The following is a 27,759-nucleotide window of genomic DNA, read 5'->3' on the forward strand; positions in this document are numbered from 1 at the left end:
TGTAAGAGACCCGATGTAAGAGATACGAGAAAGAGACCCGATGTAAGAGATACGAGAAAGAGACCCAATGTAAGAGATACTAGAAAGAGACCCGATGTAAGAGATACGAGAAAGAGACCTGATGTAAGAGATACGAGAAAGAGACCCGATGTAAGAGACCCGATGTAAGAGACCCGATGTAAGAGATACGAGAAAGAGACCCGATGTAAGAGATACGAGAAAGAGACCCGATGTAAGAGATACGAGAAAGAGACCCGATGTAGAGATACGAGAAAGAGACCCGATGTAAGAGATACGAGAAGAGACCCGATGTAAGAGGACCCGATGTAAAAGACCCGATGTAAGAGACCCGATGTAAGAGATACGAGAAAGAGACCCGATGTAAGAGACCGATGTAAGGAGACCGATGTAAGAGACCCGATGTAAGAGACCCGATGTAAGAGACCCGATGTAAGAGATACGAGAAAGAGACCCAATGTAAGAGATACGAGAAAGAGACCCGATGTAAGAGACCCGATGTAAGAGACCCGATGTAAGAGACCGATGTAAGAGATACGAGAAAGAGACCCGATGTAAGAGATACGAGAAAGAGACCGATGTAAGAGATACGAGAAGAGACCCGATGTAAGAGATACGAGAAAGAGACCCGATGTAAGAGATACGAGAAAGAGACCCGATGTAAGGAGACCCGATGTAAAAGACCCGATGTAAGAGACCCGATGTAAGAGATACGAGAAAGAGACCCGATGTAAGAGACCCGATGTAAGAGACCCGATGTAAGAGACCCGATGTAAGAGACCCGATGTAAGAGATACGAGAAAGAGACCCGATGTAAGAGACCCGATGTAAAAGACCCGATGTAAGAGACCCGATGTAAGAGATACGAGAAAGAGACCCGATGTAAGAGACCCGATGTAAGAGACCCGATGTAAGAGACCCGATGTAAGAGACCCGATGTAAGAGACCCGATGTAAGAGATACGAGAAAGAGACCCAATGTAAGAGATACGAGAAAGAGACCCGATGTAAGAGACCCGATGTAAGAGACCCGATGTAAGAGATACGAGAAAGAAATACGACGGAATATTGTTTCCCAGCCTATCCCAAAAGAATGATATATACACAATGGCCCGGATTCACAAATCACTTACGCCGATGTATAACAAGTTACGCCGACGTAAGTGCAAATGTGCGCCGGCGTATCTGTGCGCCACACCCACAAACAGAGATGCGCCTAAAACCAGGCTACACCCCGCCGACGTAGCTTCCACACGCCGGCGTAGGGTGGGCGCACATTTAGGCTGGGCGCATGGTGCCGCTCCCATTGTTTAGTCATTCAAATATGCAAATGAGGGAAATACGGCGATTCACGAACGTGCGTGCGCCCGGGGCAGGCTACGCGAGGTGTGCGTAAGTTGTACGTCCATGCAGGCTTATGCCCACCATGCAGCCGTGTGCCCACCATATAGCTGTGTGCCCACCATGCAGCCTTATGCCCACCATGCAGCCAAGTGGCCACCATAGAGACTTATGCCCACCATGCAGCCATGTGCCCACCATGCAGCCTTATGCCCACCACACAGTCTTAGGCCCACAATGCAGCCTTGTGCCCACTATGCAGCCTTGTGTCCACCATTCAGCCTTGTGTCAACCTATGCAGCCTTGTGCCCACCATTCAGCCTTGTGCCCACCATGCAGCCTTATGCCCACCATGTAGCCATGTGCCCACCATGCAGCCTTAGGCCCACCATGCAGCCTTGTGCCCACTATTCAACCTTGTGTCAACCTATTCAACCTTGTGTCAACCTATGCAGCCTTGTGTCCACCATTCAACCTTGTGTCAACCTATGCAGCCTTGTACCCACAATGCAGCCGTGTGCCCACCATGCAGCTGTGTGCCAAATATGCAGCCGTGTGCCCACCATGCATCCTTGTGCCCACCTTTCAACCTGTGTCCACCCACTATGCAGCCTTGTGCTCACCGTTCAGCCTTGTGTCAACCTATGCAGCCGTGTGCCCACCATGCATCCTTGTGCCCACCATTTAGCCTGTGTCCACCCACTATGCAGCCTACCTGTGCAGGAGAGGAGAGGAACAGGAGAGTCGCCCGGATGATCAGAGCGCAGAAAACAAAACTTTAATTTCACATTGCCGTGTTCCCTGCTGCTTGCTGTCAGATGTAGCCCCACCTCCTGGCCGGGAAACGTTGATTGACAGATCACCTGTCACTGGGATTGGACAGGTGATCTGTCTATCAAAGTCCCCGGGACCAGAAGGCGGGCTATATCTGACAGCGAGCAGCAGGGAACACGGCAATGTGAAATTAAAGTTTTGTTTTCTGCGCTCTGATCATCCGGGCAGGTCTCTCTCTCTCCCCCCCCCCCCCCCCGTGATCGCTGGGAGAAGGACTTCCATTCTACTTAGGCTGTCGGCGGTGCTTTCCCCCCTGCTTCCAGGCAGCCCTTCCTCGCCAGCCCTCAAAATCCACTCGCAAAATGCGAGCAGGCGAGTGGAATTTTTGAGGGCTGATAAATATATACATACATACATACTGTATCTATCTATCTATATATACATATATACACTATGGACCAGATTCAGGTAGGAGATACGACGGCGTATCTCCAGATACGCCGTTGTATCTCTGAGTGTGCGGCGTCGTATCTATGCGCCTGATTAATAGAATCAGTTACGCATAGATTTGACTAAGATCCGACCGGTGTAAGTCTCTTACGCCGTCGTATCGTAGGCTGCATATTTACGCTGGCCGCTAGGTGGCGCTTCCGTCGATTTACGCGAGGAATATGCAAATTAGGTAGATACACCGATTCAGAAACGTACGTCCGCCCGGCGCATTTTTCTACGTTGTTTATGTTAGGCTTTTTTCAGGCGCAAAGTTAGCCCTGCTATATGAGGCGTATCCTATGTTAAGTATGGACGTCGTTCCCGCGTCGAATTTTGAAATTTTTACATTGTTTGCGTAAGTCGTCCGTGAATAGGGCTGTGCGTAATTTACGTTCTCGTCGGAAGCATTGGCTTTTTGCGGGTTAATTTGGAGCATGCGCACTGGGTTACTTTTACGGACGGCGCATGCGCCGTTAGTCAAAAACATCATTTACGTGGGGTCATGTTTTATTTACATAAAACACGCCCACCTCTTCACAATTTGAATTAGGCGCGCTTACGCCGGCAGATTTACGCTACGCCGCTGTAACTTAGGGCGCAGGTTCTTGGTGAATACAAAACCTGCCTCACTAAGTTGCGGCGTAGCGTATCGGAGATCGGAGATACGCTACGCCTGCATAAAAATAAGCCAATCTACCTGAATCTACCCCTGTATAGGTATTGGTATAGGTATAGGTGTAATTGTAGGTATAGATACTGTATAGGTGTAGGTATAGGTATAGGTGTAGGTATAGATACTGTATAGGTGTAGGTATAGGAATTGGTATAGGTGTAGGTATAGATACTGTATAGGTATAATTGTAGGTATAGATACTGTGTAGGCATAGGTATAATACTGTATAGGTATAGGTACTTTATAGGTATAAGTATTGGTATAGGTACTGTATAGGTATAGGTACATTTAGGTATAGGTGTAGGTATAGATACTGTATAGGTGTAGGTATAGGTATTGGTACAGGTGTAGGTATATGTATAGGTGTAGGTATAGATACTGTGTAGGTATGGGTATTGTTATAGGTGTAGGTATAGGTACTGTATAGGTATAGGTACATTTAGGTGTAGGTATAGATACTGTATAGGTGTAGGTATAGATACTGTATTGTTATAGGTATAGGTATTGGTATAGATGTAGGTATTGGTATAGGTGTAGTTATAGGTATAGATACTGTATAGGTGTAGGTATAGGTATAGGTACTGTATAGGTACATTTAGGTATTGGCGTAGGTGTAGATACTGTATAGGTATATGTGTAGGTATAAGTATAGGTATAGGTGTAGGTATAGGTACTGTAAAGGTGTAGGTGTAGATATTGTATAGGTATTGGTATAGGTGTAGGTTCTATAAAGGTGTAGGTGTATGTGTAGATACTGTACAGGTATTGGTACATATAGGTATAGGTATGGGTACTGTATAGGTACATATAGGTATTGGCATTGGTATTGGTATAGGTGTAGGTACATATAGGTATTGGCACTAGTATAGGTGTAGGTACATATAGGTATTGGCATTGGTATTGGTGTGTGTACATATAGGTATTGGTATAGGTGTAGGTAGGTACATATAGGTATTGGCATTGGTATTGGTGTGTGTACATATAGGTATTGGCATTGGTATAGGTGTAGGTACATATAGGTATTGGCACTGGTATTGGTGTAGGTAGGTACATATAGGTATTGGCATTGGTATAGGTGTAGGTACATATAGGTATTGGCATTGGTATAGGTGTAGGTACATATAGGTATTGGCATTGGTATAGGTGTAGGTACATATAGGTATTGGCATTGGTATAGGTGTAGGTACATATAGGTATTGGCACTGGTATTGGTGTAGGTAGGTACATATAGGTATTGGCATTGGTGTAGGTACATATAGGTATTGGTATTGGTATAGGTGTAGGTAGGTACATATAGGTATTGATTGGGGTGTCGGCACAGTCTGGATTTTCGGGTTTTTGTTGCTTTCTATTCTTTTGTAGGAAACAGAAGATCGGTGATAATGTCCGGAGATGTAAATCGGAGATTTCTCGGGAATCGCGTTTTCCAGACAAATCTGAAAATAAACACTTTACAGTCATTTTCTTCCTTCGACAAGTAAAGTGTTTGAGCGATTTTTGTTCTTGTCAAAAACGAAGGTTTTTCTTTTCATTATTTGCGCAATTCTAATCTTCCTGATACTTCACACAAAACAAAAAGTGGATTACCTATTACAGGAGGCGCGGCAGATTACAGTCTCCGTATGAAAGGCGCATTAGCCGCGGATCACACAATTTATGACTTGGGCTCCCGGTATGCGGGGGATGGGGGAATGCGGAATTAAGACGTTGGTTCTTTTCATGGAAGTGGATTTGTCAATATGAAGGAAGAAGAACGCGCGTCGGAGAGATTTGCCTCACTTCACGTGGAATGAAATACCTGTTCATGTCTTTGTTATGGTAACCGGAATAATGCGCGGCCCACGCGGTACAGAAAAATGGATAGAAAATAAAAACCACTCGTAAAAGAAAAGATGAAACAAAGTATCTCTGGGAGAAAATGTAGAATTAGATACATGGGAACTAGTGTTGGCCGGAACCCCCGGACCCCGCCCCCCCCCCCCCCGCATCCCCCCCCCCTGCATCCCCCCCCCCTGGTTCAGTTTGCACCAGAACTTTCAAAAAGAGAAAGGCCCGGATTCAAGAAGCAATTGCGCCTGTGTAACCATAGTTACGCAGCGCAATTGCTTACTTGCCCCGGCGTAACGAATGCTCCTGATTCAGGAACCTCGTTACGCCGACTGCAGCCTAAGATATGCGTGGCATAAGGCTCTTATGCCCGCATATCTTAGGCTGCATTCTTGCGATGGCCGCTAGGTGGCGTTCCCGTTGTGCTCAGCGTATAGTATGCAAATTGCATACTAACACCGATTCACAACGTTGCGCGAGCCCTGCGTATGCAATTTACGTCGTTTCCGTATGGCGTTTTTCGCGTAAGGCTATTAGCTGTTAGCAGGGGCAGACAATCTTACGTATACCCGTCGTTCCCGCGTCGTGAAATTTCAAATTTACGTAGTTTGCGTAAGTGATTCGTGAATGGCGCTGGACGCCATTCACGTTCACTTTGAAGCAAATGACGTCCTTACGACGTCATTTGCCGCAATGCACGTCGGGAAAGTTTCCCGACGGAGCATGCGCTCTACGATCGGCGCGGGAACGCGCCTAATTTAAATGATTCCCGCCCCCTACGGAATCATTTAAATTGCGCACGCTTACGCCGGGCATTTTGCCGGCGCGCCCACGCAATTTACGGAGCTACTGCTCCGTGAATCAAGGGCAGCGCAGAAAATTTGCGGGGGTGCAGGGCAAAAACGTTGCCCTGCGCCTCCGTAAAAAATGCGCAAATCTACCTGAATCCGGGCCAAAGAGTTCAGACCCGAGCTGCGGACTCTATTAAAGTCTATAAAACCCGAACTTGAAGTCCCAATTTTTAAGGCTTATACAGCGGAACCTCGGATTATGGAGATAATCCGCTCCAGGAGAATGCTTGTAATCCAAAGCACTCGCATATCAAAGCGAGTTTCTCCATAGAACTCAATGGAAACAAAGATAATTCATTCCGCATTGACTTCTATGGCATGCAATACCGCATGTGGCCAGAGGTGCCAGAGAGCCTTGGAAATACCCGGGGGCAGCTCGGCTGATCTCAAAAACCCTCGGAAAGGCTCGGAAAACCCCCCCGGGAACTTTATGAGTGTATTTATGAGTGTTTCCGAGTATTTCCGAGTGTTTCCAAGTATTTCCAAAACGCTCCAAACCGGTTGCTCCTCTTTCAAAATGCTCATTATCCATGTTACTCGTAAACCGAGGTTTCACTCTATGCAGGTAATTGGCCATAAAAAGGGTATGGGAGCCCGGGTACTGCCCCGTGGGACATATATCAATGCAAAAAATGTTTCTCAAAAAGATTGTTTTTACAAGAGCATGAGGATTTTAAAGGAAATTATTATTATTATTATTTTTTTTAAATAACAAACATGTTATACTTCCCTTCACTGTGCGGCTCATTTTGCACAGAGTGTCCCCCGAACCCGGTCTTCTGGGGTCCCTCTGCGGCTGTCTCGGCTCCTCCCCGCAAGGACTCAACACCTTCATGCATGCTCGCTCGTGATACAGCCGGCGGCCATAGCCGCTCACTGTATCACTCGGCCCCGCCCCCGGCGTGCCACGTCATTGGATGTGATTGACAGAAGTGTGAGCCAATGGCTGCACTGCTTTCAATCAACCAATGAATGAGCCGGTAAGACGGCCGAGAAGCCTGCGTGTTCACGGTGTGGAACTTTCAGGGGGTCAGGTAAGTAATCCGGGGGCTGAGGGGGCCACTAATACTCGGATGTTTTTTCACCTTAACCACTTGCTTACTGGGCACATAAACCCCCTTCGTGCCCAGGCTAATTTTCAGCTTCCGGCACTGCGTCGCTTTAACAGACAATTGCGCGGTCGTGCGACGTGGCTCCCAAACAAAATTGACGTCCTTTTTCCCCCACAAATAGAGCTTTATTTTGGTGGTATTTGATCACCTCTGCGGTTTTTATTTTTTGCGCGATTAACAAAAAAAGAGCGTCAATTTAAATAAACATTTTTTTTTTACTTGTTGCTATAATAAATTTCCCATTTTTTTAAAATTTTCTCACTTAAGGCCGATACGTATTTTTTGACGTATTTTTGTAAAAAAAAAAAAAAATCGCAATAAGCGACTGGTTTGCGCAAAAGTTATAGCGCCTACAAAATAGGGGACAGAATTATGATTTTTTTTAATTTATTTTTTTTACTAGTAATGGCGGCGATCTGCGATTTTTATTGGGACTGCGATATTGCGGCGGACGTATCGGACACTTTTGACACAAATTTGGGACCATTCACATTTATACAGCTATAAAAATGCACTGATTACTGTATAAATGTGACTGGCAGGGAAGGGGTTAACACTAGGGGGTAAGGAAGGGGTTAAATGTGTTCCCTGGGTGTGTTCTAACTGTGTGGGGGGAGGGGGGTGACTGGGGGAGGTGACTGATGCTGTGTCTCTATGTACAAGAGACACAGATCGGTCTCCTCTCCTCTGACAGGACGTGGAGCTCTGTGTTTACACCCCATCATTACACACAGAGCTCCACGTCCCTGCTGTGTCACCGCCGATCGCGTGTACCCGGCGGACATCGCGGCCGCCAGGTACACGCATCGGCTTCCCAGCGATGCGCCGGGACAGTGTTTACCCGCTGCGCACCCCCCAGAGGCGCACGTGGGTAATGCACTTTAAATGACGTCCAAAGACGTCCAGTTGGCACTTGAGAGCCGCGCTGTTGACGTCTTTTGTCTATAGTGCGGGTCTCAAGTGGTTAATGCATAGAATGCATTTAGGTGAAAAAAAACATTTACCTTTACAATCCCTTTAATGATGCTTAAAGTGAAACAATAAAAATGAAAAATTCCTTTAAATGTCGTGCCTGGGGGGTCCCCTTAGCCCGCCTGTAAAGTGGCGCATCTGTACCATGTATAGAACCTGCTGCAGCAAAACTATTTGGCTTCTAAAGCCCAAAAAATGACATTTAAATGTATTTTTCCGGCTGCAAGAAAAAAATGAAAATGTGTGTGAGGTCCCCCCCAATGCCAAAATTAAGAAAAAAGAAGGCGTGGGGTCCCCCCTGAAATCCATACCAGACCCTTATCTGTGCACACAGCCTTGCAGGCCAGGAAAGGGTAGGGGGACGAGCAAATGCCCCCCCCTGCCTGAACCATACCAGGCCACATGCCCTCAACATGGGCTTGCTTGCTGGTCGGTGATGTCAAAAGGGGTGGTGCCACAGGCAGCTCCACCCCCTACCTATGTAAGATCTGTTAGATGGCAGAGCAGGCAGTCAGCGGTTAACCTTTTTTATGGGTGGAGTCCAGCGGTGGCGTTGGGGGGGCGTGATTGACGATGAATCTACATGGGGGGACACTTTTTTTTTTAAAGGAATTGTCAGAGGACTACACCCCGAGCCCACCCAGTTGTGTGACATTAGGCAATTAATATTCGCTATTGTCTTCCTGATTCTCCTCCTGGCCAATCGGGAAATGGGTCCTGAGGCCCAATTGGCTGAGAGGAGAAGTGATCGTATTGGCTGCCGAGGAGGAGGAGACGCAGGGTGAAGCCACCAAGGAGACAGCGCTGCCCGCGACCTAGATGGGGTAAGTGCGGGGCTGGTGGGCTGGCGATCGAACAAGGGGGGGGTGGTGCGAAGTGCGCGCAAGACGCTTTCCCCGACTTGTTCATTCTCCGACTTAGTTGGGGTAGGCGGTACACTTTGGTGGGGGTGGGTCAGCCACACCCTGTGACCTTGACCTCTGGAAACCCGCCTTCTGACCTTTGACCTTTGGGGGAGGCCCCTGTTCCAATTCCTGAGTCCTAGCCTTATTCTTCAATGGGAAACCCCTAACCCTACCCCTACCCCTACCCCTACCCCTAACCCTACCCCTAACCCTACCCCTAACCCTAACCCTAACCCTACTCCTAACCCTACCCTACCTGCGGCTTGTTTGCTGCCCCCCCCCCCCCCCCCACCAAAAAAAAAAATGGAGCACCAGCCGGCACTGTTAGGAGAGAAGGTACCATAAGGAATCCATGTTCTGGTTGAGCTGTCAGCGGGTTCTGTGATAAATCTCAGCAGGAGAACGTTCTATGAAGGAATACATTGTGACAATTATTCCGGGAGATAATAATATTCCGGGGAACGTCGGGATCTTTTCATGTATAACACAGGAGGGACGTGATCTGTCCCAATGACTGGATGTCCAGCCGCTTCCTCCTCTGGACCGGAGCGGAAGGTACGATTGCGACGTTTCGCTCTGACCGCGGCGCCTCGCAGGCAGGCTATGCTAATTCGGGGTAATTATTAAAACATTAAACAGAAGGGGAAAATGGGATTTTGTTAAGTGTGTGATTGTGATAATTAAATGAAGATCAGCTGTCTGGCGGGGCAGCTGCTGCAGCGTTTGTAAACGGGAGTCATTAATTTCATATTTTCAAGGGCAATCGAAGATGATCGCGTTTATTACGGGGAGCTTCAAAGTGGGGGATCGCTGGGAGATTTCAATGTGCGCTCATTATATACAAGATAAAAAAGGAAAGGCGATCGTTCCAGCTAATGACACGTTGGATTCTCGGATAATAAAGGTCAGGGCTTATAAGGCAGTACAGCCAGCCCTCCTGTACTAGGCCCGGGCACCATCAGTTCAAAAGGGGGGGCCCGGGAACCATCAGTTCAAAAGGGGGGGGGGGGGCCCGTGCACCATCAGTTCAAAAGGGGGGCGGGCCCGGGCACCATCAGTTCAAAAGGGGGGGCCGTGCACCATCAGTTCAATAGGGGGGGGGGCGTGCACCTGCTGAACAGGATGGTCGGTGGTTTGTGTTTTTGCACACAGTGATTCTCTCCTGCCTCCCCCTACATCGATGACAGCTTTTCCTCCTCTTTCTCCCTCCAGCTGTACTGCAGGGGGATTGGTCCTAGCACATGCGCCCCTTCCATCGGCTGTCTGGGCCCCCCTGTGTGCCCCTTCCATCGGCTGTCTGGGCCCCCCTATGTGCCCCTTCCATCTGCTGTCCATGCCCCCTGTGTGCCCCTTCCATCTGCTGTCCTGGCCCCCCTATGTGCCCCTTCCATCTGCTGTCCGTGCCCCCTATGTGCCCCTTCCATCTGCTGTCCGAGCCCCCCTATGTGCCCCTTCCATCTGCTGTCCGAGCCCCCCTATGTGCCCCTTCCATCTGCTGTCAGTGCCCCTCTATGTGCCCCTTCCATCTGCTGTCCGTGCCCCTTATGTGCCCATTCCATCGTCTGTCTGGGCCCCACTATGTGCCCCTTCCATCTGCTGTCCGTGCCCCCTATGTGCCCCTTCCATCTGCTGTCCTGGCCCCCCTGTGTGCCCCTTCCATCTGCTGTCCGAGCCCCCCTATGTGCCCCTTCCATCTGCTGTCCGAGCCCCCCTATGTGCCCCTTCCATCTGCTGTCCAGGCCCCTCTCTGTGCCCCTTCCATCTGCTGTCCGTGCCCCCCTATGTGCCCCTTCCATCTGCTGTCTGTGCCCCCCTATGTGCCCCTTGCATCTGCTGTCCTGGCCCCCATATGTGCCCCTTGCATCTGCTGTCCTGGCCCCCATATGTGCCCCTTCCACCTACTGTCCTGGCCCCCCTGTGTGCCCCTTCCATCTGCTGTCTGTGCCCCCCTATGTGCCCCTTACATCTGCTGTCCGTGCCCCCCTATGTGCCCCTTCCATCTGCTGTCCGTGCCCCCCTATGTGCCCCTTCCATCTGCTGTCCAGGCCCCTCTCTGTGCCCCTTCCATCTGCTGTCCGGGCCCCCCTATGTGCCCCTTCCATCTGCTGTCCGTGCCCCCCTATGTGCCCCTTCCATCTACTGTCCAGGCCCCTCTCTGTGCCCCTTCCATCTGCTGTCCAGGCCCCCCTATGTGCCCCTTCCATCTGCTGTCCATGCCCCCTATGTGCCCCTTCCATCTGCTGTCCTGGCCCCCCTGTGTGCCCCTTTCATCTGCTGTCCGTGTCCCCCTATGTGCCCCTTCCATCTGCTGTCCTGGGCCCCCTGTGTGCCCCTTCCATCTGCTGTCCGTGCCCCCCTATGTGCCCCTTTCATCTGCTGTCCGTGCCCCCCTGTGTGCCCCTTCCATCTGCTGTCCTGGCCCCCCTATGTGCCCCTTCCATCTGCTGTCCGCCTAATTATTGGGGGATTAAAGTCGCGTCGCGTGTCCACAAGGGAAACTCTCACAAGCTCTATGGTTTGTGCCCTATAGTCAGTGTCAGTGAGTGGAATACCCCATTGTTGGCGTCAGTGACAATAATTATGTCCCATTGTTAGTATTATTAGATGGAACAAATAAAGGCAAACAAAGAGCTGTATCTGGTCTCTGGGTTGCAGTTTGGAGACCACTGCTCTAAGGGACCAACCAATGAGACTCCCCCTACCCTGTAATAATGGCACAGAGCCACCTACAGGCAGGAAGGCTAACTGCACCTACCTTCTGCCTACAGAACCGGACTAGATTGTCTGGCGGAGGGATATAGATCATCACACGACATGAATAAGAAACCATTCCCATCTATTCATTTGTTATATCTGTATTATAATTATATATTTGTATCGTTCACATATAGCTAGATTCAGGTAGGGCGCCCTAACTTTGCGGCGGTGTAGCATATCGTGTTTACGCTACACCGTCGTAAGTTAGCGAGGCAAGTACATGATTCACAAAGTACTTGCCTGCTAACTTACGGCGGCGTAGCGTAAATGCGGCGGGGCGCAAGCGCGCCTAATTCAAAATAGGCTGAGGGGGCGTGTTTTATGTTAATTTGGGTTGACCTGACGTGATTGACGTTTTTTTGAAACGGCGCATGCGCCGTCCGCCTACATATCCCAGTGTGCATTGCGGCAACGTATTACTTTCGATGTGGACGTAAATGACGTAAATCCTTATTCACGGACGACTTACGCAAACAGCGTAAAATTTTCGAATTTCAACGCGGGAACGGCGGCCATACTTTACTATTCCAGCTATTTGATGGAATAACTTTAGGCCTGATAATGCGTTACGTAAACGGCGTATCTGTACTGCGGCGGCCGGGCGTACGTTCGTGAATAGGCCGTATGTAGTGATTTACATGTTCTACGCCGACCGCAATGGAAGCGCCACCTAGCGGCCAGCCTAAAAATTACACTTTAGGATACGACGGTGTAAGACACTTACGCCGCTCGTATCTGAGCCTAATTTAAGCGTATCTGGTTACCAGAATACACTTAAATTAGCGTCGGCGCAGATTCAGACTTAGGCTGGCGTATCTACTGATAATCCACTGATACGCCAGCCTAAGTCTTTCTGAATCTAGCTAATAGTCAGTGGCGGTGCGTCCATAGGGACGCAGGAGCGCCGCCCCCTCTGGCTCGCTCACAGCCAGTAAAATATACACTGTATGAATCTGTATATTTTCGCCGCTGCCGCCCACTATTCAGCTGGCCGGATGTTGAGCGCCGGTCAGCTGAATAGCGGCAGCTGACTGGCTGTGTGGAAGTGCCTATCAGGGTCAGCCTGAGGCTGTAGTCGGCTTCCTAAAGCTCATCCTCGGGACGTACCGGCCGTACGTCTGAGGATAAGACTGACAGGCGTCTCAGCCAATCAGGTGACCTTATTGGCTGAAGCGTCATCGAGGGCGGGACGAGGGACATTGAGGGACGTAAAAGCCATAAAGGTAAGTGCCAGGGGGGGTACTGGGCACGGTGGCTACAAGTGGGGGCACAGTGGCTACAAGTGGGGGCACAGTGGCTACAAGTGGGGGCATAGTGGCTACAAGTGGGGGCACAGTGGCAACAATTGGGGGCACAGTAGCTACAATTGGGGGCACAGTGGCGACAATTGGGGGCACAGTGGCGACAATTGGGGGCACAATGGCTACAATTGGGGGCACAGTGGTGACAATAGGGGGCACAGTGGCGACAATTGGGGGCACAGTGGCGACAATAGGGGGCACAGTGGCGACAATTGGGGGCACAGTGGTGACAATTGGGGGCACAGTGGTGACAATTGGGGGCACAGTGGCGACAATTGGGGGCACAGTGGCGACAATTGGGGGCACAGTGGCGACAATTGGGGGCACAGTGGTGACAATTGAGGGCACAGTGGCACATTTTTCGTTTGCGCCCACCCAAAAATTTTGAGCACCAGCCGCCACTGCTAATAGTATATATTATCAGTAGGCTCTGCAGTGACTGTCCACACAAAGATTATTTTTGTCTTTCTGTTCCGTTCTTTCTGATCCTGACCTCATTCTTGGGGTGAAAACAACAAAAGAAAAGTCTTAAAGTTGCGGAGTGAGATATCCGGCGTCCTCGGGAAGGTGTCAGTCGGGGATTCCGTGTCACGCCGGCATCGCCCCGGCCACACAAATCTGTTCGGCTTTAATATTCATCACTTTGTGATCCATAATTTGCCCTTGGGGTGAAACGGGAGAGAAGAGTGAGGACGTTGCTCGGGTTCACAGAAATGTCAGTCTTCCAGGGTGTGCGTGAGGCTGTAATAATGTCACTGGCTAATCAAAGGAGGTGAATTAATAGATGATTCATTCATTCAAAGGCTCCGAAATGTCACTTGGCTGTCAATCTCCGTGTTTTGATTCTCAGACGCCATCTGAAGATAATATGGATTTATTCGGCATAAAAGGAACAATGAAACCGACTTTGCAGACAATCTTTTCTATGGCAGTTTATGATAAATGGTCATTGTTGTTCAGGAATTGTTATCTCCACCTCTGATCCTTCAGATTTCAGACAACTTACCTGCTGGAGCCGCCTTTGTCTTTCATCTGTATTGGAAATCTGTAAAGAGCGATTCACACTAAAGAGATCTACCTTGGTTCTCATCATTTCCAGAAAATTGATCCCAGATAGTGAAACTAGGACCTTTCACCTCAGGAGCACGGACTCTGACATGTCGCCCGTGTTATTCAATATTTATCTTCGCCCACTCCTCAAAATTATCAGTAACCAGGATCTACTATACCGTTCTTACACCGATGATACTCAGATCTATTTTTGTATAAACAACAAAAAGGACCAACACCTCGGACTAGAAAAATGCCTCACTCTGATAGACAACTGGATAACGGAGAGTCGCCTCAAACTCAATGGATCAAAAACAGAACTTCTGATCCATGCAAACACAAAGAGATCGGCCAGGACGACATGGTCGCCCCCGCCGATATTTGGACAGGCCATTACCCCCAGCACCAAAGTCAAGAGTCTAGGAGTCATTTTTGACTCCGACCTGACAATGGATGCTCAAATTGGGTCAGTAGTCAGCGGGTCTCACCATCTCCTGCGTCTACTAAGAAGACTCATGCCCTTCATTCCGAAAAAAGACACCGCAGTAGTAGTAGGAACACTAATAAACTCCAAGCTCGATTATGCTAACTCTCTGTACCTAGGTCTCCCAAAATACCAGATTGCCCATCTGCAAGTCATCCAGAACACGGCAGCGCGACTGGTAACAAGCAAAAAACCCTGGCAATCAATTTCCCCCTCCCTGAGGTCCCTCCACTGGCTGCCCGTCAAGGACCGGATCGCATTGTGCCTGACGCACAAGTGTGCACAAGGCATCGCTCCACAATATCTATGTGGGAAAATAAAATTCCACAACCCCAATCGGGTTCTCCGATCAGCCAACCAAAGTCTACTACAAATCCCCAAGGCCCGCTACAAGAGCAAAGGAGAACGAAGATTTGCACTCCAAGGACCTCGACTGTGGAACTCGATACCATCTCATTTACGAATGGAAGAGAATCACCAGGTCTTCAGAAAAAAACTCAAGACCCATCTTTTCTGAAGGATAAATAGAAGGAAAAAGGGATGCCAAGCGCCTTGAGGCGATTCAGTTCGCATTTGTAGCGCAATATAAGTTATTCACTCACTCACCCTGGCTTTCTGATGTGGACATACCACAGGGTGTGAAGAAGCACCCCACAATAGGCGCTACGCTCCGAACGATTAAAAGGATATTTAGGAAAACTAAGATGTCTATACATCCTAGCCCAATGACTCCTGTCTTGGGCAACCCGAGGTTCGAGCTAGGCCTAACAGATCAGTATTTTAATAACCTAAGACGACAGGGAATTAGTAGGTTAATACATTTCTCGTTAGACAACCATGTGGTGACTAATAGGGAGATTGAATATGCGTTTGGGAGAGATCTAGACCCATTGAGACGAATTCAGCTGAGAGCTTGTATCCGATCAATGGAACCACAAAGGGAAGTGATACGTACGCTATCGAAATTTGAGGAGATATGCCTAAAGGGAGAACCAATGAGACATGCACTGTTGTGCATGTACTGTATACTTTGCTAATTGAGTCAGAAGCCCCACAAGAACTAGCTTTCTTACAAGCGTGGGTGTCATGGATAAGCAATAAAGTCTGGCAGCTTACCTGATCTCCATGTGTTCATTAGAGGCCTGACCCTCCTTCTGACTGTCTTTTATCACCTTCCTCCCTGTATGGGTCCACCCTAGGCCATTCCAGGAAGCCTATATTAACCACTGCACTGCTAGTCTGCTTTGCTGTTCAACAGTGTTGTTAGCTTTAGTTCCTGTCTGCAGTGTGCTACGATTATCTTCCTGTGTACCATTTTTGGCTCGTCCCTGACATCTCCTGTTTGCCTGTGATCCTGAACTTTTGCCTGTCCCTCGGTTACCCTTGTCTGCCTGTTGCCCTGACCTCGGCTTACCCATCACTATCACTTGTCCTGGTTGCTGCTTCCCCTCTTTACCTGCGGAGCGTGACCTTGGGGACCCCAGGGGTTGCGACCTGGGCCCAGCTGCGGTGAAGGCCATCCTCACCACCAGAGGCTCTGGTGAACACAAAGCTGAGTCTTAGACTCCGCGCCCTGGGGAATCTTGGGTTCACGCTTCCTCTCTGATCGCAGCAGTCGGCAATAGGGTTCACTACCCTGTGGTGCATCCCTGACCCCAACGGGGTGCACTTGTCACCTGGCCACAGGTGACCTGACAGTGGGAAAGGGATCTGGGGACCACATTCTCTGAGGCCCAGAAAACTAACATCTTCATGTTTACACATAAGGCGTCTCTGGTCACCAGATATCAGGAAGGGGGATACAAAATTTTGACTAGGTGGTACAGAACTCCAGTATTATTAAAGCGGATATTTCCACAAGTGTCAAATCTGTGCTGGCTTTGCCAAGGGGGCGGAGGGCACCATGATACACATATTTTGGGGATATCCAAAACTGAAAGAATTTTGGAAGATGGTATCTGAGATAGTCAAAGAAATTACTGCAGTGACTGCGAGTCGGCTCTATACGGCGCCTGCGCACCGACGTTCGGCTTCTTTCGGCAACTCGTGACGCGCTGTATGCGCCGGTCGGAAGGATGTCAATCAATTAGGAATGCCCAGTCCCGCAGATTACATACCCGGAAGCGGCAGTGAAAATACAGTATGTACGGCAATTAAATAAAAAAAAAACAGCCTAATGTCATTCTGACAACTCGGCTGAATGTAATGTTAAAACATTTTTTTTGGGTGAACCCCCGCTTTAACCTGGCCGGCCGCAGAAAAGAGGGGGGGCCCCCCTCTCCTGAACCGTACCAGGCCACATGCCCTCAACATGGAGAGGATGTCCCTATGTTGATGGAGACAAGGGCCTCATCCCCACAACCCTTGCCCGGTGGTTGTGGGGGTCTGCGGGCGGGGGGCTTATCAGAATCTGGAAGACCCCTTTAACAAAGGGGACCCCCAGATCCTGGCCCCCCTATGTGAATTGGTAATGGGGTACATTGTACCCCTACCATTTCACAAAGGAAGTGTAAATAATTGTAAAAAACACACACACACCGTAGAAAAAAGTCCTTTATTAATAAAAAAAAAATCCAGCGGTGGTAATCTACTCGTCCCGGCTCCCCGCTCCAACGTTGTCTGTATCCAGCGACGGGTGATCTCCTCTCCAGTCCAGCGATGAGAAGATCGTCCGGGATCCAGAGCACCATCGCCGGCCTTCTCTCTCCGCCGGACACCGCCCGGCGAATGAGCGGCTGGAGCTTTGACATTTCTTATATTTGTGAGGCGTGGCCACCGTCACGTGACCCCGTCCCCCTCTGACGCACCCTCTGCTATGTCACTGGGGAAGTCCAGGCTTCCCCCTAGCATCAGAGGGGGCGGGGTCACGTGACGGTGGCCACACCTCACAAATATAAGAAATGTCACAGCTTCAGGCGCGTCATTCGCCGGGCTGTGTCCGGTGGAGAGAGGAGGCCGGCGATGATGTACTTTGAATCCTGGAAGATCTTCTTATCGCTGGACCGGAGAGGAGATCACTGTCACTGGATACAGACAACGTTGGAGCAGGGAGCAGGGACGAGTGGATTTCCACCGCTGGATTTTTTCTCTTTTTTTTTTTATTAATAAAGGACTTTTTTCTACGGTGTGTATGTGTTTTTTACAATTATTTACACTTCCTTTGTGAAATGGTAGGGGTACAATGTACTCCATTACCAATTCACATGGGGGGTCAGGATCTGGGGGTCACCTTTGTTAAAGGGGTCTTCCAGATTCTGATAAGCCCCCCGCCCGCAGCCCCCACAACCACCGGGCAAGGGTTGTGGGGATGAGGCCCTTGTCCCCATCAACATGGGGACATCCTCCCCATGTTGAGGGCATGTGGCCTGGTGCGGTTCAGGAGAGGGGGGGGCGCACTCTTTTCCCCCCTCTTTTCTGCGGCCGGCCAGGTTAATGTGCTCGGATAAGGGTCTGGTGTGGATTTTTGGGGGAACTCCACACCATTTTTTTTAATATCCATTCCAGACCTGAAGGGCCTGGTAATTGAATTTGGGGGGAACCCCACGCAATTTTTTTTTTATGAATGAATTCGCTCTAAATTGCCAGAGCCGACAATTCATTATAGCCGCAAGTCCGGTTTTAAATGACTTTTTTTCTTTCAGAAATGACACTTTGTGCAGGGACAGTTCTATGTACGGGAAACATGCGCCTTTTCACATGCTGACTTTACACCCCCCCCCCAGGTATGAAATTTAAAGGAATATTTCACTTTTATTGTTTCATTATAAGCATTATTAAATTCACTGCTCCTGAAAAAAAATCAGTTTTTAAAACTTTTTTTTGCATTGATACATGTCCCCTGGGACAGGACCCGGGTCCCCAAACACTCCCCTGGGTCAGGACCCGGGTCCCCAAACACTCCCCTGGGGCAGGACCCGGGTCCCCAAACACTCCCCTGGGGCAGGACCCGGGTCCCCAAACACTCCCCTGGGGCAGGACCCGGGTCCCCAAACACTCCCCTGGGGCAGGACCCGAGTCCCCAAACACTCCCCTGGGACAGGACCCGGGTTCCCAAACACTCCCCTGGGGCAGGACCCGGGTCCCCAAACACTCCCCTGGGGCAGGACCCGGGTCCCCAAACACTCCCCTGGGACAGGACCCGGGTCCCCAAACACTCCCCTGGGGCAGGACCCGAGTCCCCAAACACTCCCCTGGGACAGGACCCGGGTTCCCAAACACTCCCCCTGGGGCAGAACCCGGGTCCCCAAACACTCCCCTGGGGCAGAACCCCAAACACTCCCCTGGGACAGGACCCGGGTCCCCAAACACTTTTTAGGACAATAACTTGCATATTAGCCTTTAAAATTAGCACTTTAGATTTCTCCCATAGACTTTAACAGGGTGTTCCGCGGCTTTTCGAATTTGCCGCGAACACCCCAAATTGTTCGTTGTTCGCCGAACAGACAATGTTCGAGCCGAACATGAGTTCCACTCGAACTCGAAGCTCATCCCTACTTCTGAACTTTGAGATCTTACCCATCCCATGTTATCCACTTATTTAAAAAACATATTTACCCCTTGTTTAGAATGATTTTTCTGTGTACACTTAACCACTTAAGCCCCGGAACCAATATGCAGCCTAAAGACCCAAGGTGTTTTTACAGTTCGGGACTGCGTCGCTTTAACAGACAATTGCGCGGTCGTGCGACGTGGCTCCCAAACAAAATTGGCGTCCTTTTTTCCCCACAAATAGAGCTTTCTTTTGGTGGTATTTGATCACATCTGCGGTTTTTATTTTTTGCGCTATAAACAAAAATAAAGCGACAATTTTGAAAAAAATGCAATATTTTTTACTTTTTGCTATAATAAATATCCCCCAAAAACATATATAAAAATTATTTTTTTCCCTCAGTTTAGGCCGATACGTATTCTTCTACCTATTTTTAGTAAAAAAAATCGCAATAAGCGTTTATCGATTGGTTTGCGCAAAATTTATAGCGTTTACAAAATAGGGGATAGTTTTATTGCATTTTTATTAATTTTTTTTTTTTACTATCAATGGCGGCGATCAGCAGTTTTTTTCGTGACTGCGACATTACGGCGGACACTTCGGACAATTTTGACACATTTTTGGGACCATTGTCATTTTCACAGCAAAAAATGCATTTAAATTGCATTGTTTATTGTGAAAATGACAGTTGCAGTTTGGGAGTTAACCACAGGTGGCGCTGTAGGAGTTAGGGTTCACCTAGTGTGTGTTTACAACTGTAGGGGGGTGTGGCTGTAGGACTGACGTCATCGATTGCGTCTCCCCTATAAAGGGGATGACACGATCGATGCGCCGCCACAGTGAAGGACGGGGAAGCTGTGTTTACATACGGCTCTCCCCGTTCTTCAGCTCCGGGGAGCGATCGCAAGGGGTCGGCTAGAAATGAATAGCCGCGCCGTCGTCCCGGATCGCTCCCCGCGGGAATCCGAACGCCGCATGTAGCGGGGGGGGTCCCGATCGGACCCCCCACCCGCTAATAGGTAAGGACGTACATTAACGCCCATGTGCCTGTACGTGCCATATTGTGGACGTACATTTACATGCGGAGGTCGGGAAGTGGTTAAAAAACAAGAGATGAACAATGACCTTTAACTTTGTCTGTTGTAAGTTTCTTTCATTCGTTGCCTTGTCGTCGTTTTCTTGGAAGAATAATGTCCTTAGATTTTTCTTTGAAGAATAGTTTTCTTGTTCTTTGGCTCGTGTTAATGTAATGTTTAGGTAAGCTATAAATGGCCTCAAGTAAACAAAATGTAAAGATGCGTGCGTAAAAATGTCTTTCTCCTTTTTGTGTATGCGAAAGGAATGTATAATGTATGGTGTATTCTTGGACCGTCCAAAACATCAAAATCCGGCTTTCATATTAGCGCACCCAAAGCGTACATCTGCCTGGTGCATCAATGGTGGCCTTTATAAATAACGTGAAGCCTTAGATCCTATTTCAACACTTCTTCTGTGAGACATTCTCACCTTTTTTAGGAGCTTCTTGGCAGAATTCTTCACGTACGTAAACATTTACGCTTTTCCTCACAACCAGAAAGTCCTCGCTGGATTTTCCACGATATCTTGAAGAATTCTGTCAGTCGACCTTGTATTCTTGTAAGTCTTTTTTTTCTTCTGCTTGTACGGCTACAAGCAATCTACAGGTGAGAAAACAGACAGCGTAAAAACTCACCCTTGTGTTTTTGAGCCTTCTGTCGTCTGATGGAACACAAACGCCTCTTTGTTCTACGTTCTTTTGATCGTTTTTTTCCCAAGACTTGAGCAATCATGAAAGTTTTCATCTCGTCTCTTCATCTCCCCCTTTTTGTCAAATATTTAGGGAAAAATTTACCAATATGGCTGGCTCCGGCAATGAAGAATGTAGAAGAGGGGGGGGAGACATTTTTGACACGTGTCATGTGTTTTGTCAATAGTCTCTTTCTTCCAGGCGTTTTGTTCCCAATATACAAGACTTATTTCGCGTACACACGGTAGTTTTTCGGCATGAAAAAAAAAGACATTTTCAGCATGTCCAAAAAACGAAATTTTTCCAACTTCATCATTAAAAACTATGTTGCCCACACACCATCGTTTTTGAAAAATGATGATCAAAGCGCGGTGACGCACAACACGTACAACGGCACTCTAAAGGGGAAGTTCTATTTTGGGCTGCTTTAGCTGATTACTTGTTAGTAAAAGACGATTCGCGCTTTTCTGTCTGTTACAGCGTGATGAATGTGCTATCTCCGTTATGAACAGTAGTTTTACCAGAACGAGCGCTCCCGTCTCATAACTCGCTTCTGGGCATGCGCGGGTTTAAAACGTCGTTTTAGCCCACACACGATAATTTTTGAAAAACTACATTTTAAAAAACCACATTAAAAAATGCAGCATGTTCGATTTTTTTTTTGGTCGTTTTTCAGAAGCCGAAAAACGATGTGAAGCCCACACACGATGGGCCAGATCCACAAAAGAATTACGCCGGTGTATCTCTTGATACGCCGCGTAATTTCAAATTTTGCACGTCGTATCTTTGTTTTCTATCTACAAAACAAGATACGACGGCATCTCTGATGGATCCGACTGGTGTACGTCTTAGTACGCCGTCGGATCTTAGGTGCAATTTTTCGGCGGCCGCTAGGTGGCGTTTCCGTCGAATTCCGCGTCGAGTATGCAAATTATCTTGTTACAACGATCCACGAGCGTACGTCCGGCTGGCGCATTTTTTTACGTCGTTTGCGTTTGGCTTTTTCCGGCGTATAGTTACCCCTGCTATTATGAGGCGTACTCAATGTTAAGTATGGCCGTCGTTCCCGCCTCGCATTTTGAATTTTTTACGTTGTTTGCGTAAGTCGTTCGCGAATAGGGATTTGCGTAGAATGACGTCACCGTCTTAGAACATTGGCTTGTTCCGGTTTCATTTCGAGCATGCGCACTGGGATACCCCCACGGACAATGCTTACATAATGGCAGCTGGTAACACATGGCAAGATGGTAATTCAGAAGGAGGAAATAGATGTTATGATGGTACGTCTTTCTGCTCGGCTTCCATAGTGAAAGCTTCCTGCTGGGTGGGCTTCCTACCCCCATCTCCCTGCAGGGTCGGGTGACCCCAGAGTTCATAGCTAGCTACTCAAACCACATGGATTCTTATACTGTTCATAAAGCCAAGCTAAGCATAATTATTTACATTTAGAATAGCTCCAAGGAAGGTGGTGAGGCTCCTGTCACAAACGTAACACCCACTTGTGTATTTAAAGTAACATAACTCCACCCACTGTCTTGACGTAGAACTCCAAAAATACATGTAACCTACAACAGATGACCTTTCTCTTTCCTCATCAACCTTCAAAATTAACATGTTTTCAATAGAGATGTCAGAAACCTTTATCACTTAAAATAGTAATAGACTCAAAATCTAACAGTGTCATGCGGTTGGGGACTCTGTGTTGGGTTGTTTGGGGTGTGGCTGTATTCCATGTGTTGGGTTGTTTGGGGTGTGGCTGTATTCCATGTGTTGGGTTGTTTGGGGTGTGGCTGTATTCCATGTGTTGGGTTGTTTGGGGTGTGGCTGTATTCCATGTGTTGGGTTGTTTGGGGTGTGGCTGTATTCCATTGTCTTATTGTGTCTGTTTGCCTTGGGAGAAACGTATTATGGGATGTGTATGTGTGTTTTCTGTGAGAAGGGAGGGGGGTGGAATTCCTCCAACAGCTCTCCCTGCTGATTGGACAGTCTACCCCGCCCCGCATGCAAAGGGAGGGGGGATTGTCCTGAGTGTTACCTGTGTTTCAATAAACAGTTCATGTTCAGCAACCAAAACGAGTCGTGCCTAGCAGGGGCGGCCTTAGGTGTTCAGGCGCCCTGTGCAAGCTAATCCTGTGGCGCCCCCCCATCTTCACCCCTGGTCACCTAAAATGCGGATTTGCATTTAAAAATGGCGCCGCCCGGCGCTTAGATGCCACTGCGCATGCGCCGTCTGCCTGAAAATAGCCGAGCGTTTTCTAGCTTTCCCGCGCAGCGGCAACGCATGCCGGCAGCAGCCATTTTTTTCAGGTGCCACAACTGATGCATTGCTCTTTACCCAGTCCCAGGGCAGGGGGACCCGGCAGCGCGCAGGGAGACCTGGCAGCGCCTGCTGCTGTGACTCATAGGAGTCAGACTCCTGTGATGATCATGTGAGTAACTGACTGCGACTCACATTCTGCAAGCTGTGATGGCTGCACGGCGCCCCTGTTGCCCATGGCGCCCTGTGCGGCCGCACACCCCAAAGGCCGGCCCTGGTGCCTAGTTCTTGTTTGTGAGCGGTTGGAATATCTGATATCTATATTCAGACTGGAAGGAAGTGGTTTATGATGAAAGCACTGAGGCGGAGTGTGGGGGACGTTCCGTTACAATCACATGTCATAAATATTATACGTGGCTCATTGAAAGAATGAGATCACCTTACAAGATGAGAACTGCTGAGGACCAAATACATCAACCCTCTGCTTGGAAACTCTTAGGTAGATTCAGAGAGAGTTAGGCCGGCGTATCAGTAGAGTGGGCCATATTCTCAAAGAATTTACGCCGGCGTATCAGCAGATACGCCGACGTAAGTCCGATTCTAAGGCCGTCCTATGTCTACATGTATTCTCAAACTGAGATACACTTAAACATGCCTAAGATACGACGGCCTGCGCCGTCGTATCTTAGGGTGCAATATTTACGCTGACCGCTAGGTGGCGTTTCCTTTGCGGTCAGCGTAGTATATGCAAATGACTAGTCACGCCGATTCTCTAACGTACGCTTGCCCGTCGTAGTGATTTTACGTCGTTTCCGTAAGCGATACGTGGCGTAAAGATAAACATGCCCCCTAGGTGGCGTACTCAATGTTAAGTATGGCCGTCGTTCCCGCGTCGAAATTCGAAAATTTAACGTCGTTTGCGTAAGTCGTCCGTGAATGGCGATGGACGCCATTTACGTTACCGTCAAAACAAATGACGTCCGTGAGACGTCATTTTGCGCAATGCACGTCGGGTAATTTACCCGACGAAGCATGCGCATTACGATCGGCGCGGGAGCGCGCCTAATTTAAATGATCCACGCCCCCTACCAGGATCATTTGAATTAGGAGTACTTGCGCGGGTGGACTTTACGCTACGCCGCCGCAAGTTTACAGGTAAGTGGTTTGGGAATCAGGCACTTGCCAGTTAAACTTGCGGTGGAGTAACGTAAAGGACATACGTTACGCCGCCGGAGATCTCTAAGAATATGGCCCAGTATCAGTAGATACGCCGACCTAACTCAGAATCTGCGCCGACCTAAGTTTAAGTGTATTCTCAAACAGAGATACACTTAAACCTACCTAAGATACGACAGCTTGCGCCGTCCTATCTTAGGTTGCAATATTTCTGCTGCCCGCTAGGTGGCGCTTCTATTGCAGTCGGCGTAGAATATGCAAATCACTAGATACGCCTATTCACGAAAGTACGCCCGGCCGCCGCAGTACATTTACGCCGTTTACGTAAGAGATAGGCCGCCTAAAATTAAAGCTGGGCCCTAGGTGGCGTAGCCCTTGTTAAAGTATGGCCGCCGTTCCCGCGTCGAAATTCGAAATTTTTACGTCGTTTGCGTAAGTCGTCCGAGAATAGGGATTTACGTCGTTTACGTCCACGTCGAAACCAATAGGCCCGTGCGGCGTACGTAGCCGCAATGCACACTGGGAAATGTAGGCGCCCGGCGCATGCGCAATTGATAAAAAACGTCAAAAACGTAAGGTCAAGCACCATTAACATAAAACACGCCCCCTTGGACAAATTTGAATTAGGCGCCCTTACGCCCGCCCGCTTTAGGCTACGCCGCCGTAACTTAGCAGGCAAGTACATTGTGAATCATGTACTTGCCTCGCTAACTTACGGCGGCGTAGCTTAAATGCCTTAAGCTACGCCGCCGCAAAGTTGCGGCCAGGTATGTGAATCTACCTATCTGACCACAACCTGGTCAGAGAATGACTTAGGCCCCGTACACACGACCGGTTTTCTCGGCAGAATCCAGCAAGAAACTCGATGGGAGATGTATTCTGCCGAGAAAACCGGTCGTGTGTACACTTTTCGCCGAGAAACCCGTCGGGGAACTTGTTGAGCCAAATAGAGAACATGTTCTCTATGGCCCCCGTACACACGACCGAGAAACTCGACGGGCAAAACACATCGTTTTCCCCGTCGAGTTCCTTGTTTGGCTGTCAGAAAACTCGTCGAGCCAAATTTTCCCATTGCCCAACGAGGAAATAGAGAACATGCTCTCTATTTGGCTCGACGAGTTTCCCGACGGGTTTCTTGGCGAAAAGTGTACACACGACCGGTTTTCTCGGCAGAATACGTCTCCCATCGAGTTTCTTGCTGGATTCTGCCGAGAAAACCGGTCGTGTGTACGGGGCCTATTTCCTTGTTGGGCAATGGGAAAATTTGGCTCGACGAGTTTTCTGACAGCCGAACAAGAAACTCGACGAGCAAAACGATGTGTTTTCCCCGTCGAGTTTCTCGGTCGTGTGTACGGGGCCTTATACCCGCAACCCAATCAGCCTCAATACCGCCCCCCCCCCCCACTGTATCTTTATAAGAGGCTTGTGTGTGTCTCAAGAGTAGTGCTACCCCCGCAGGAGCCGCTTATAATAACGCGGTATGCGGGCGTTTCACAATACGGGCTATTATTTTTTTTTTAAATCCTGACTTGGTTTGCGAGTGTTGTCTGGCAAGACGAGCAGGATTCAAGCCTATGGGGTGTGCAGTACCGGATTTGGCCAGAGGTTCAGGGGGCGCCGGTGACACTTGGAAAACCACTCAGTGCATCCGATGTGTCCGCCATAATGTCGCAGTCACAATAAAAATCGCTGATCGCTGCTATTATTAGTAAAAAAATAAAAAATATTAATAAAAATGCCATAAATCTACCCCCTATTTTGTAGACGTTATAACTTTTGCGCAAACCAATCAATAAACGCTTATTGCGATTTTTTTTTTCCTTTTTTACAAAAAATAGGTAGAAGAATACGTATCGGCCTGAACTGAGGAAAAAATCTTTTTTTTTTTATATATTTTTGGGGGATATTTATTATAGCAAAAAGTAAAAAATATTGGGCCAGATTCAGGTACCTGCGCCGCGGCGTAACGTATCCTGTTTACGTTACACCGCCGCAAGTTTTCAGCGTAAGTGCCTGATTCTCAAAGCACTTGCCTGTAAACTTACGGCGGTGTAACGTAAAGGTGTCCGGCGCAAGCCCCGCCTAATTCAAATGGGGCGTGTACCATTTAAATTAGGCGCGCTCCCGCGCCGGACGTACTGCGCATGCTCCATTTTGAAATTCCCGCCGTGCTTTGCGCGAAGTGACGTCATTTTTTTTGAACGGCGACGTGCGTAACATACATTCGTATTTCCGGACGTCTTACGCCAAAAAATAAAAAAAATTGAAATTCGACGCGGGAACGACGGCCATACTTTAACACGGCTCGTCTAAATTGAAGCCATGTTAAAGCAGCCGTAATTACTAGCGACGACGTAACGAACGCGAAAACCTTCGTGGATCGCCGTAAATGCTCATTTGCATACCCGACGCAGGAAAACGACGCAAACTCCACCCAGCGGCGGCCGAAGTATTGCAGCCTAAGACCCGAAGGCGTACGAAGCCGTAAGCCTGTCGGATCTCGTCTGTGAATCTGGCCCATTGCTTTTTTTTTAATTGTCGCTCTATTTTTGTTTATAGCGCAAAAAATAAAAACCGCAGAGGTGATCAAATACCACCAAAAGAAAGCTCTATTTGTGGGGAAAAAAGGACGTCAATTTTGTTTGGGAGCCACGTCGCACGACCGCGCAATTGTCAGTTAAAGCGACGCAATGCCGGAAGCTGAAATTTCGCCTGGGCACAAAGGGGGTTTATGTGCCCAGTAAGCAAGTGGTTAAAGCGCAAAAAATAAAAACCGCAGAGGTGATCAAATACCACCAAAAGAAAGCTCTATTTGTGGGGGAAAAAAGGACGCCAATTTTGTTTGGGAGCCACGTCGCACGACCGCGCAATTGTCTGTTAAAGCGACGCAGTGCCGAATCGCTAAAAATGGCCCGGTCATGCGGCAGCCAAATGGTCCCGGGGCTGAAGTGGTTAATATTCTTCCAGACACGGCCCAATGAGGGAGACAATCTTTTTTCCAGACCTGATCCAGGCTGCCCCTCCCCCCCCCCCCCCATATACACACAATAAATATATGCATGTCTATGGGACACGAGAAGCATTGATCTAAAGCTGACTTATAAACCTAATTTGTTTGACCGATCGATATCTGCTGAGGGAGAATCAATCACCAACCATGGAAGATTTCCTGAACATTCTATCACCGGGAACGATCAACACGCCGGACAGACCTTCCTATAGAAACGTTTTATGATCTGTGGACATTCCGGGAGCGATCTTCAGCCCAGTACTGGGCGCCGCGGGGAGGGTGAGATCGACAGCTTTGACCTCGCGGTACACACACAGGATGAGAGCGGCAGCACCAGAAGTGGTGGCGGGGGGGGGGGGGCCAGGGGCAGTGGCAGTGCGTTCATAGAGGGCGCCAGAGCGCCGCCCCCTCTTTCTCTCACACTGCCACTGATTACAATATATAGATTCGTGTATTGCATGAATCTATGTATTGCCGCTGCCGCCGACTATTCAGATGGCCGGATG

Source organism: Rana temporaria, chromosome 3 (genome assembly GCF_905171775.1).
Source record: "Rana temporaria chromosome 3, aRanTem1.1, whole genome shotgun sequence".
Taxonomy (NCBI): domain Eukaryota; kingdom Metazoa; phylum Chordata; class Amphibia; order Anura; family Ranidae; genus Rana; species Rana temporaria.